Below are 12,087 nucleotides of genomic sequence, written 5' to 3'. Positions count from 1 at the left end.
TATTAAAAAGAAAAACAGCTTGAGGTACAATTCACATAACATACAATTCACTCAGTTAAAGCATACGGTTCCGTGGCTTTAGTGTATGCACAGTTATACAGTTGTCAACACCATCAATTTTAAAATATTTTCACAATTTCAGGAGAAACTCTACATCTCTTAGCCATTACCCCCAACTCCTCATTACACCCCAATCCCTGGCAACCACTTATCCATTTTCTATCTCTATTGATTTGTCTTTTCTGCATATTTCATATGAGTTCAACGTGTGGTCCTTTGTGACCAGCTTCTTCCACTTAGCAAAGTTTTGAAGGTTCATTCTTATCATGTCATGTGTCAGTATTTCTCTCCTTTTGCTGAGTAATATTCCATTATATGGATAGACCGTATTTTATTCTGTTCAGGTTGTTTCCACATTATAGCTATCATGAATAATGCTGCTGAGAATGTTCATGTACAAGTTTTTATGTGGACCTATGTTTTTATTTCCCTTGGGGTTTTTTAATACGTTGGTGGCAAAGCTCTGGGTCATTTGGTAACTGTGTTTAGCCTTAAGAAATCGCCAGACTATTTTCCAGTGATTGCAGCATTTTACATTCTCCCCAGCGGTGTATGAGGGTTCCAGGTTTCCTACTTACTCACCAACACTTGCTATTAGCTGTTTCTGTTTCAGAATTTTGAATGAAATTGAGAAGATTAAAGTACCCTGCCAAAATGAGCATAATAGAAGCTAGAAGATCATTAACAAAGGCAACTTTGTGTAGTTAGTTATCATAAAAGATGTTGCCAGTGTTAAGGATATAGATGAATATTTTGCTGAAGTTGAGGGTACATAAACTGTTCAGCGGGCTTCCCTGGTAGCTCAACTGGTAAGAATCTGCCTGCAGTGCAGGAGACCCAGGTTCAATGCCTGGGTTGGGAAGATTCCCTGGAGAAGGGATAGGCCACCCACTCCAGTATTCGTGGGCTTCCTTGATGGCTCAGATGGTAAAGAATCTGCCTGCAATGAGGGAGACCTGGGTTTGATCCCTGGGTTGGGAAGATCCCCTGAAGGAGAGCTTGGCAACCCACTCCAGTATTTTTGCCTGGAGAATCCCCATGGACAGAGGAGTCCGGCAAGCTACAGTCCACGGGGTTGCAAAGAGTTGAACATGACTGAGAGACTAAGCACAAGCTATGTTCAACTAGAATTCTGAAGCTGCAATATGCTGTGTATTTTCTTAGCTGGGAAAAGCTTTACTGTTAGTGGAGAGTTTACGAGTGTATGAATTGAATTTCGAGAATGTTCTGCTTACACAATAGCAGGTGAAAACCAGGGGTGCTCTTTCCTCTTAACCTTAGGAGTCAACTTGAATTGTTAAGGTGTATTAATAATTAGTGTCAGTAATGGGAAAAGACCCTGAGGGTAGGAGGTGAAGGGAGTGACAGAGGATGAGATGGTTGGATGGCATCACTGATACAGTGGACGTGGGTTTGAGCGAACTCTGGGAAATAGTGAAGGACAGGAAAGCCTGGCATGCTGCAGTCCATGGGGCTGCAAAGAGTCACAGATGACTTGGTGACTGAACAACAATCAGTAACAAGAACAACCACAGCCAAGAACATTTGCCAGCGTTTCCTAAGTGTCCACTGGAGAAGGGAATGGCAAACCGCTTCAGTATTCCTGGCTTGAGAACCCCATTAACAGCACGAAAAGGCAAAATGATAGGATCCTGAAATAGGAACTCCCCAGGTCAGTAGGTGCCCAATATGCTACTGGAGAAGAGTGGAGAAATAACTCCAGAAAGAATGAAGAGGTGGAGCCAAAGCAAAAACAATGTCCAGGAGTAGATGTGACTGATGATGGAAGTTAAGTCCAGTGCTGTAAAGAACAGTATTGCATAGGAACCGGGAATGTTAGGTCTATGAATCAAGGTAAATTGGAAGTGGTCAAACAGGGATGGCAAGAGTGACCATTGACATTTAGAAATCAGTGAACTAAAATGTAACGGAATGGGTGAATTTATTTCAGATGACCATTATATCTACTAATGTGGGCAAGAATCCCTTAGAAGAATTGGAGTAGCCCTCATAGTCACCAAAAGAGTCTGAAATGCAGTGCTTGGGTGCAATCTCAAAAATGACAGAATGATCTCTGTTCATTTCCAAGGCAAACCATTCAATATCACTGTAATCCAAGTCTATGGCCCAACCAGTAATGCTGGAAAAGCTGAAGTTGAACCATTCTGTGATGACCTATAAGACCTTCTAGAACTAACACCAAAAAAGATGTCCTTTTCGTCATAAAGGACTGGAATGCAAAAGTAGGAAGTCAAGAGATACCTGGAGTAACAGGCAGGCTTGGCCTTGGCGTACAAAATGATGTAAGGCAAAGGCTAGCAGTTTTTCCAAGAGAATGGACTGGTCATAGTAAACACCCTCTGTCTACAGCACAGGAGATGACACCACATGAACGTCACCAGACAGTTAATACCAAAATCAGATTGATTATATTCTTTGCAGCCAAAGATGGAGAAGCTCTATACAGTCAGCAAAACCAAGACCAGGAGCTGACTGTGACTCAGCTCATGAACTCCTTACTGCCAAATTCAGACTTAAATTGAAGAACAATCAAATTCCTTACATTGTATACAGTGGAAGTGACAAAGAAATTCAAAGGATTAGATCTGATAGACAAAGAGTACCAGAAGAATTATGGACAGAGGTTCGTGACATTGTACAGGAGGCAGTGATTGAGACCATCCCCAAGAAAAAGAAATGTAAAAAGGCAAAATGGTTGTCTGAGGAGGCCTTACAAATAGCTGAGAAAAGAAGAGAAGCTAAAGGCGAAGGAGAAAAGCAAAGGTATACCTATCTGAATGCAGGGTTCCAAAGAATAGCAAGGAGAGATAAAGCCTTCCCTCAGTGATCAATGCAAAGCAATAGAGGAAAACAATAGAATGAGAAAGACTAGAGATCTCTTCAGTAAAATGAGATACCAAGGGAACATTTCATGCAAAGATGGGTACAGTAAAGGGCAGAAATGGTATGGACCTAACAGAAGCAGAAGATATTATGAAAAGGTGGCAAGAATACATAGAAGAACTATACAAAAAAGATTTTAATGACCCAGATAACCATGATGGTATGATCACTTACCTGCGGTCTGAAGTCAAGTGGGCCTAGGAAACATCACAATGAACAAAGCTAGTGGAGGTGATGGAATTCCAGTTGAGCTATCTCAAATCCTAAAAGATGATGCTGTGAAAGTGCTGCACTCAATATGCCAGCAAATTTGGAAAACTCAACAGTGGCCACAGAACTGGAAAAGATCAGTTTTCATTCCAGTCCCAAAGAAAGGCAATGCCAAAGAATGCTCAAACTACCATACAAATGGACTCATCTCACACGCTAGTAAATGCTCAAAATTCTCCAAGCCAAGCTTCAAAAAGTATGTGAACCAAGAACTTCCAGATGTTCAAGCTGGATTTAGAAAAGGCCGAGGAACCAGAGATCAAATTGCCAACATCTGTTGGATCGTCGAAAAAGCAAGAGTTGACCATCTATTTCTGCTTTATTGACTATGCCAAAGCCTTTGACTGTGTGGATCATGACAAACTGTGGAAAATTCTTCAAGAGATGGGAATACCAGACCACCTGACCTGCCTCCTGAGAAACCTGTGTGCAGGTCAAGAAGCAACAGTTCAACAGTTCAGTATGGAACAATGAACTAGTTCCAAAATGGGAAAGGAGTATGTCAAGGCTGTATATTGTCACCACTGGTTTTTAACTTATATGCAGAGTTCATCATGTGAAATGCCGGGCTGGATGAAGCACAAGCTGGAATCAGGATTGCCGGGAGAAATATCAAAACCTTAGATATGCAGATAACACCACCTATATGGCAGAAAGTGAAGAACAGAGGAGCCTCTTGATGAAGGTGAAAGAGGAGAGTGAAAAAGCTGGCTTAAAACTCAACATTCAGAAAACTAAGATCATGGCATCCGGTCCCATCACTTCATGGCAGATAGATGGGGAAACAATGAAAACAGTGAGAGACTTTTTGAGGAGCTCCAAAATCACTGTGGAGAAGGCAGTGGCACCCCACTCCAGTACTCTTGGCTGGGAAATCCCATGGACGGAGGAGCCTGGTGGGCTACACTCCATGGGGTTGCGAAGAGTCGGACACGACTGAGTGACTTCACTTTCACTTTTCACTTTCATTCACTGGAGAAGGAAATGGCAACCCACTCCAATGTTCTTGCCTGGAGAATCTCAGGGATGGGGGGAGCCGGGTGGGCCGCCATCTATGGGGTCGCACAGAGTCGGACACGACTGACGTGACTTAGCAGCAGCAGCAAAATCACTGCAGATGGTGACTGAAGCCATGAAATGAAAAGACGCTTGCTCCTTGGAAGAAAAGCTATGCTCAATCTAGACAGCATATTAAAAAGCAGTGACATTACTTTGCTGACAAAAGTCCATCTAGTCAAAGCTATGGTTTTTCTAGTAGTCATGTATGGATGTGACAGTTGGACCATAAAGAAAGCTGAGTGCCGGAGAATTGATGTTTTTGAACTGTGGTGCTGGAGAAGACTCTTGAGAGTCCCTTGGACTGCAAGGAGATTAAAGCAGTCAATCCTAAAGGAAATCAACCCTGAATACTCACTGGAAGGACTGATGCTGAAGCTGAAGCTCCAATACTTTGGCCACCTGATGTGAAGAACTGGCTCCTTGGAAAAGACCCTGGTGCTAGGAAATGTTGAAGGCAGGAGGAGAAGGGGATGACAGAGGATGAGATGGTTGGATGGTATCACCGACTCAATGGCATGAGCAAGCTCTGGGAGCTGGTGATGGATAGGGAAGCCTGGCATGCTGCAGTCCCCGGGGTCACAAAGAGTCGGACACGACCGAGTGACTGAACTGAACTGAACTTACCCACTGTGAGGTGGTCGCCTCTGTGTGCGGTGGTGATGGTGATATCTGAACAAATGTGCTAGTGCCATTGTGGGCATGACACAGTTCATGGTTGCAGAAACTTCAGAAACTATACCTTCAGACATCAAGATCTGCACCGGGGGCTGAAATGAGTGGACTTCTCAGAGTTTCTTTTAGTTCCATATTTGGTCAGTGTTTTCTGTCATATTTGGCTTTGCGTTTACTAGGACTAATTTTGATTTTGTGTAAGTTGGGAGTGGCTGAGTTCCATGTACCTTGGTAATCTTACAGTTGGTGTGATTTCAATTCCCTTCACGATGTTCAGATTTGCTAGTTTATGGTACTACATAATGTCTTGAGTAATTTACTTTTCCCCTCCGTGTTTTTTTTCTTTTCAGCTCATTAAAGTTCAGTTGTAAATATTGATATCATACATAAACTTAGCTTCTTTACCACGGAAGCAGTTATACACCATCATTTTAGTGGTAATGCATTATTTATGGGAATTTATCCTAAGAGGGTCTTTGTTAAGTAAGAAGTTTCCTCTGAGGCAGGAGACTCGCCCAGAAACAGTGGTGACTGTCTGCTCCTGGCCGGATTCCGGGTGCTGAGGGCCCTGCGTTGGCCCGTCGGGTGAGGGCGCTCTTTTGCAGCTGCATTCCCCTGAGGGAGGTGGCAGGGGACACAGACTCTGCACAAAATGCATGCATCACTTAACTGATGGTGCATGCTCTAGAGAGTGTTATGGGAGAGCAGCATGGGGCCGGGGAACAGGAGGAGGTAACACTGACCTTGAAATCTGATTGAGGAGGAGGAGGTGGCCATTCGAATCCTGGCAGAGCCTCTGCGAAAGCCCTGAAGGCCGGCCTGAGCCCTGGGAGGGTGTAAAGCTGGAAGGAGAAGGAGAGGCTTACTGGTGCAGCCTTTAAGGGTCGGGCCAGTGAATGAGCTTGTAACGGAGGTGGCAGAGAGGCCGGAGGAAACCAGGGAAGTTCCATGTTAGAAGGTGGAGAGAAGAGCTTAAGGAGGGTGTGAATGTTGCAGAGGTCAAGTGAGATGAGAACCTGGAGAGGTAGAAGAAGAGGCCAACTGGGGAGGGAATGTGGGGTGAGGAAGTAAGTGAAGGTGGATGTAGACAGCTCTTTATTGCGTGTAAAAACAGCAGAGAAGGGTAGGTGAGCAGGGAGGTGGGTTCAAGGGAAAAGTTTTTAAATGTAAACAATCAATTGAAATATAACAGCTGTTTAGAAAAGTGCACAGTAAAGTTAGGAGATACTGTTCACATTTGCTGATGTGAATGTTCCAACAGGGAGGGAGCTATGATGCTGCAGAGAGGGGTAGGGTCAGGTGCAGCCCTTGAGGGGACCAGCGGACTGGATGCCAGCCAGCCCAGGTGGAGAGCCTGGCTTGGGTTAGACAGGGGTTGTTTCCTCCATCGCAGTGTATCAGGAAGGATGAGGGAGGAATATTTAATTTCAAAGTTGGGAGAATCACATTTTAATAACAGCACAATATTTTTAGATGCTGCCTATATTCCAAAGCTTTCTCATTGCTTTTCCAGTCCTCAAAAAAGCAATGTGTAGATTGCTTGTACTTTGTCATATCAGGTACTTCACATGACAGTGCTTTTTCTTACCAGTGTCTACCATATCTGGTGTCCACAAATTTTGATAAACAGAGTCACAAGGTCAAAGAGAAAATGTTTTCCAGTCTCATCCTCCTGGGATTGCCCTCAGTTTCCTACCGAGGCAGCCAGTCTTGAGTGGTCAGATCCAGTAGAAAGGTCCTTATTAAAGTATACCCCACTCTCTGTACCTGCTCTCCCCTTTGGAGCATTTTCTGATTCCCAGGAGGCTGGGAAGCTGGTTGGTAAGGGCTGCTGAGAGGCAAAGAGGCAGGTAGTGCTTTAGGCTGCCTTATGGGGCTGGAGAGATAAGACATTCTGGGTGAAGGGCTGCCAAAGCTATCAGAACTGAAGGGCCGGCATCCCAGAGGCAAGGAGGCAGCCTAATGCACCCTGCCCCACATCTGGTTTTCCCCTTGAGGTATTTGTTGACTAGGCCAGGCTGGTCGGGAGGCTCACAAGTCAAGCCCTAAGCAGCTGAGTAGCAGACGGGGATTTGGGTAGTTTTGCTTTGCTGAGAAGAAGAAAATTGGAATTCAGAGCCCACCAAGGAAGAGGCTCCCTAGGAAACATCTTGAAATTCTCATTGCTGCTTCCAGAAGGTCAAACCTAGGAGGAGACTCTGTTTTCTGGTCCTTCAGAAACTGCAGACCAGCTTTGAGTCAGCTGATGGAATGCAGGGCCCTTCCACAGCCTGCTGAGGTTGGTGGGGGAGTGGTGGTGCCTTGGGAGAGAGTGCCATGAGAACTCAGGAGCTGGTGGCGTTCTGTTCCTTGATCCACATATATCCACTTTGTGAGCACCCCTCAAGTTTGGACACTCCTGATGTGTATGCTTCTCTCTAGGCCTGTTGTTTGTCGTTGTTGTTCGATGGCTAAGTCTTGTTTGACCCTTTGTGACCTCATGAACGCCAGGCTTCCCTGTCCTTTGCCATCTCCTGGAGTTTTCTTAAACTCATGTCCATCGAGTCGATGATGCCATCCAACCATCTCATCCTCTGTCACCCTCTTCTTTTGCCTTTAATCTTTCCCAGCATCAGGGTCTTTTCCAATGAGTTGGTTCTTCATGTTAGGTGGCCGAAGTATTGGAGTTTCAGCTTCAGTATCAGTCCTTCCAGTGAGTATTCAGGGTTGATTTCCTTTAGGATTGACTGGTTTGATTTCCTTGCAGTCCCTCGGCACCACAATTTGAATGCATCAGTTCATCGGTGCTCAGCCTTCTTTCTTTATGGTCCAACTCTCACATCTGTATAAGACTTCTGGAAAAACTGTAGCTTTGACTATATGGACCTTTGTAGGCCTGTGATATGCTGCTATTTGAGGCTCCCACCTGAAATCTTGCAAGAGAAGAATGGAGGACTCCTGACAGATTTCTCTTTGAAACTGCCTTCATGCTTTTCCAGCCAGCCAGCTCTTCTTTGTAGAAAAGGAAAAGCAAACATCAAGGTTTACCGTTCTTTAGAACTCAGACTGAGCGCTGGTTCCTTTTGAACTCTCAAGGATATGAATGTAGAACTGTCTGGCTAAGACCTCCAGCATGTCCTTAGTCTGGTTTTTTCTCTCCTTCGAGTATACAGGAGGAGTTGTTTTGAATGACCTGACGGGGTTCTAATGCATTGCTAACAAACTGTCAAATGGGGTGGGAGGATCAATCTTTGTTTTTTTGGTGCATGACAAGTTCTTATCTGAACTAGGAAATAAAGCCCACATTTCTTGGGCTGACACAAAGAAAGAAAGATTTGCTGGCATGCTTCTTTTGAGGCATGAAGAAAGGAGTGCCACAGCCCTGACTGGAAAAAATAACCTTCTTTCAAAGAAAAGTACCCTTAGTTGATAGTCTCTGAAGCCCTTTTTGTGCACAAGAAAGGCAGGAGGAATTTCTGTAGGGGATTTAATAGGATTTCTGTAGCGAAGTGGAAAACACAGAGACACACACGGAGAGGAGGCAGAGATGGCCAAGGTGACCATTTCAGACCTGCCTGGCACATCTCATTCCTTGCTTGCTGTGTTTGCTAATCTTTTTTTTTTTTTTTTAAAGAAAACTCTGTTCAGCTCTCTTCTGGTTACACAGTGTCATTCTTGTTTATGTCCAGAAACAAATTAGAAAGATCCCAACCAGGGATTGAGCCCTGGCCTTGGCAGTGAAGCGCCAAATCCTAACCCCTGGCCTGTCAGGGAATTCTGTCTGCAGTAGTTTTTAGATTGTAACAGGTAGTTCTGTCTCGTTAATATGAAAAGTGCCACTTACGCTGAAATTTGTCGGCCATTGTCTCCCGCTCACTTACCCAGTTTCTGAAGGTTTTTCTGGAGTTTTTCCATTGGCATAAAGTTTTATCTGGAGTTTTTCTGTAGTCTTGAGCATTTCACTATTTACTTCATTGCCAGCATTTGTAGCAAATGTGAATGGCATCGGTAGAAATACCCGGAGGACCCCATTATGATGCCTTTTTCATCCTTTCTTTACCCTTAGACTTCTCTGCTTATATGGAAATATCCCCAATCCATAACTGCTTAGTTGAAAACCCCTCTTTTATTTGGAACCTAGTCAAAGGTTTGTTGTTATAATTTTAAAAATTTCTTTTATAAAAAGAAAAAGATTTCAAGAAACGGTTTTATGAAAGCCTGGTTCCCCGATTATTTTCTTTCTTGGAAACGTTTTAGTTTTTTTAGGCATATTTCCCTTCCCTGAAAGTGTGCTTATTTTATTAATATTTCCTTGTGGAGTTAAACAATGATATTTTAGTCCTACTTCCCTGCCCTCACTTACAGGTTTCCAGGAGCTCTTGAGCTGGGGTCAGAGTGGTCCCATGAAACTGGGCTCTGACAGACGGAGGGACCTCAGGCTGACCAGACCCAGAACTGTGGTCCAGTTGGCACTCCGTCTGTGGTCACTCTGTCTTTTGTGATCTGTAGGCCGGTCTGGCCGAGGCGAAGCCCGAATAAACAGTGTCTGCTGGGCGTGGGGCACCTTGCCAGGCAAGGCAAGAATGTTGCTGATAGTTTTCACTTCTCATTTTCATTTCTTCTCAGTGGAAATAGTAATTTGTTGTGAATTTTTAAAATTGAGAAACTATGTGATGGAGTATTTGGCCTTCCCCCTTTCAGCAAGAATGGGGAGTTTGTGTTGAAATCGGTATAATTCTGTTATGTGTCCATCGTTACTTCCTCTACCGATTCCTGTTCACCATTTAGAACCAAGTTCAGCTTTTCGAACTGATAAGAAAAAGAACCCTCTTTCTTCCAGATATCAATGAAATGTAAAATCTCAACTTCGCACTACAAATGAGTAAACATCGTAGACACTTTTACCCCCAATTATAATGAATTTATTTATTAAAATATAGTTGATTTACAGTGTTGTATTAGTTTTTGGTATGTAGCAAAGGGATTCAACTATGCGTATGTATGTATTTATATACATTTTCATAATCTTTTCCATTATAGATTATTAAAGACTATTGGATACAGTTCGCTGTGCTATACAGTAGGACCTTGCTGTTATCCATCCTGCATATTGCTAGTTTGCGTCTGCTCTCCCAAGCTCCCAGTCCGTCTCTCCCCGGCCCTACCGTAACCACAGGTCTGTTCTCTGTGTCTGTGAGTCTGTTTCTCTTCTATAGACATGTTCACTTGTGTCATAATTTAGATTCCCCATGAAAGTGATGTCATAGCATATTTGTCTTTCTCTGTCCGACCTCACTTAGCTTTCAGGCCCATCTACGTTGCTGCAAATAGCCTCGTTTTGTTCTCTTTTATGACTGAGTCGTATTCTGTTATGCATATATGTCCCATGTCTTCTTCATCTGCCAGACTGAACGTCTGATCCTGTGGCTTGCACGTTTACTGCAGCACCTCAGTCACACGGTGATGGTCAGGTGTGCAGAGCAGAGCACTTGCTGTGACAGTGTCCTGTTGTGTCTTCTGAATTGTGAGATTAAACAGCTTTCTTGGGTGTCATGACATTAAATCAGCTGAATGGACTGATGAGTGTCACTCCTGAGGCCGGTGCTGGCACACGGCAACCCGGCCCATCCTGAGCTTGGCCAGGGTGCACTGTCTTCCCTCGGCTGCACCAGGGTCATGTGCCAGAGGGCTGGCTGGATGGAAGCTGCGCTAAGACAGAAGTTGTCCTAGATGAGTGGTTCCCAAACTGCCCTCTCCCCAGACAGTAGTGTTCTAGAGCTGGGCCAATGTGTTTTCTCCATTTAAGTAAAAACAATGGAAAGAATTTTCTTAATTTTGTCTTGTCCCATGAAATTTCATTAACTGTTTATTGCTATTACTGCCAATCAACTTAGCTCTGGGAGGTGACAAATGAACAAGGAGCAAAAAAAGTTAGTGGAAGATGCGGGAATACCTGCTGCTGCTGCTGCTAAGTCACTTCAGTCGTGTCTGACTCGGTGTGACCCTGTAGACGGCAGCCCACCAGGCTCCCCCGTCCCTGGGATTCTCCAGGCAAGAACACTGGAGTGGGTTACCATTTCCTTCTCCAATGCATGAAAGTGAAAAGTGAAAGTGAGCGACTGCTCAAGTCTTGTCCAACTCTTAGCGATCCCATGGACTGGAGCCTACCAGGCTCCTCTGTCCATGGGATTTTCCAGGCAAGAGTACTGGAGTGGGGTGCCATTGCCTTCTCTGGCGGGAATACCTAGTCTTGCTTAATTGGATAGTTTAAAGAACTGTAAAATGAGATTGGATGTGATATTTATATGACTCATATAATGGAGCCATTTATGCTGGAATCTTAACACAGGGCAAGCGATCTTAGTTTGTGGACTGAGAAGCAGAGTGGAGTAGGAGCCTCCACCTGGGTTCAGAAGCAGGTACCTGGGCTTGTATCACAGCTCTGCCACATACGGACTCCCCCCAGCTCTGTGACCCTGGGCAGGTCACCTAACTCCTCTCTTTCTCAGTCCTTCACCTATAAAGTAGAGACAATTAATGTACCAACTTCATGGTTATTGTGAAAACTAAATGAATCAACACATGCAGAATACTTAGAATATGCCTGGTGCATAGTGCTATACAGTGTTACGGAATGTTGTTTTGTGATGTTAGATGTAAATATTTCATGGTGCTCAGCAGAGAACACTGTGGTCCTGTATTGTGAACATACCTGAGAACCATGGGTTTGGGGTTTCTCTCCTAGTTCTGAAATCCTATTATTCTGTGTCACAGAATTAGATTCCCCATTATCTTTCTTTTCCTTTTTTACAACTTAGTGCTTTAATGAAAGTGGTTTTTTCCCCTCCCCTCTGTACCTAGTGTGAAATCACTCTTTTCCTTTTCCAAGTGGGATCTAATCTTAAATATGACTTCAAAGGGTTCCCTTCCTGTTTCTTGACACAAAGGTGGTTTTGTATTGTGTGCATTAGTTACCCTTATCTACTACTACACGCCTAATATCCTTCAGCTTTTTATCCTATAGATGAGGACACTGAAGCTCAGAGAGAGTAAACAAACTGTCTAAAGCTACAAGTGGCAGATCCATGACTTGACGTCAGGCTGTCTGACTCCGAAGCCTGCTCTAATGTCAGTACAGCAAAT

This window comes from Budorcas taxicolor, chromosome 25 (assembly GCF_023091745.1).
Source record: "Budorcas taxicolor isolate Tak-1 chromosome 25, Takin1.1, whole genome shotgun sequence".
Taxonomy (NCBI): domain Eukaryota; kingdom Metazoa; phylum Chordata; class Mammalia; order Artiodactyla; family Bovidae; genus Budorcas; species Budorcas taxicolor.
This window is presented reverse-complemented; position numbering follows the sequence as displayed.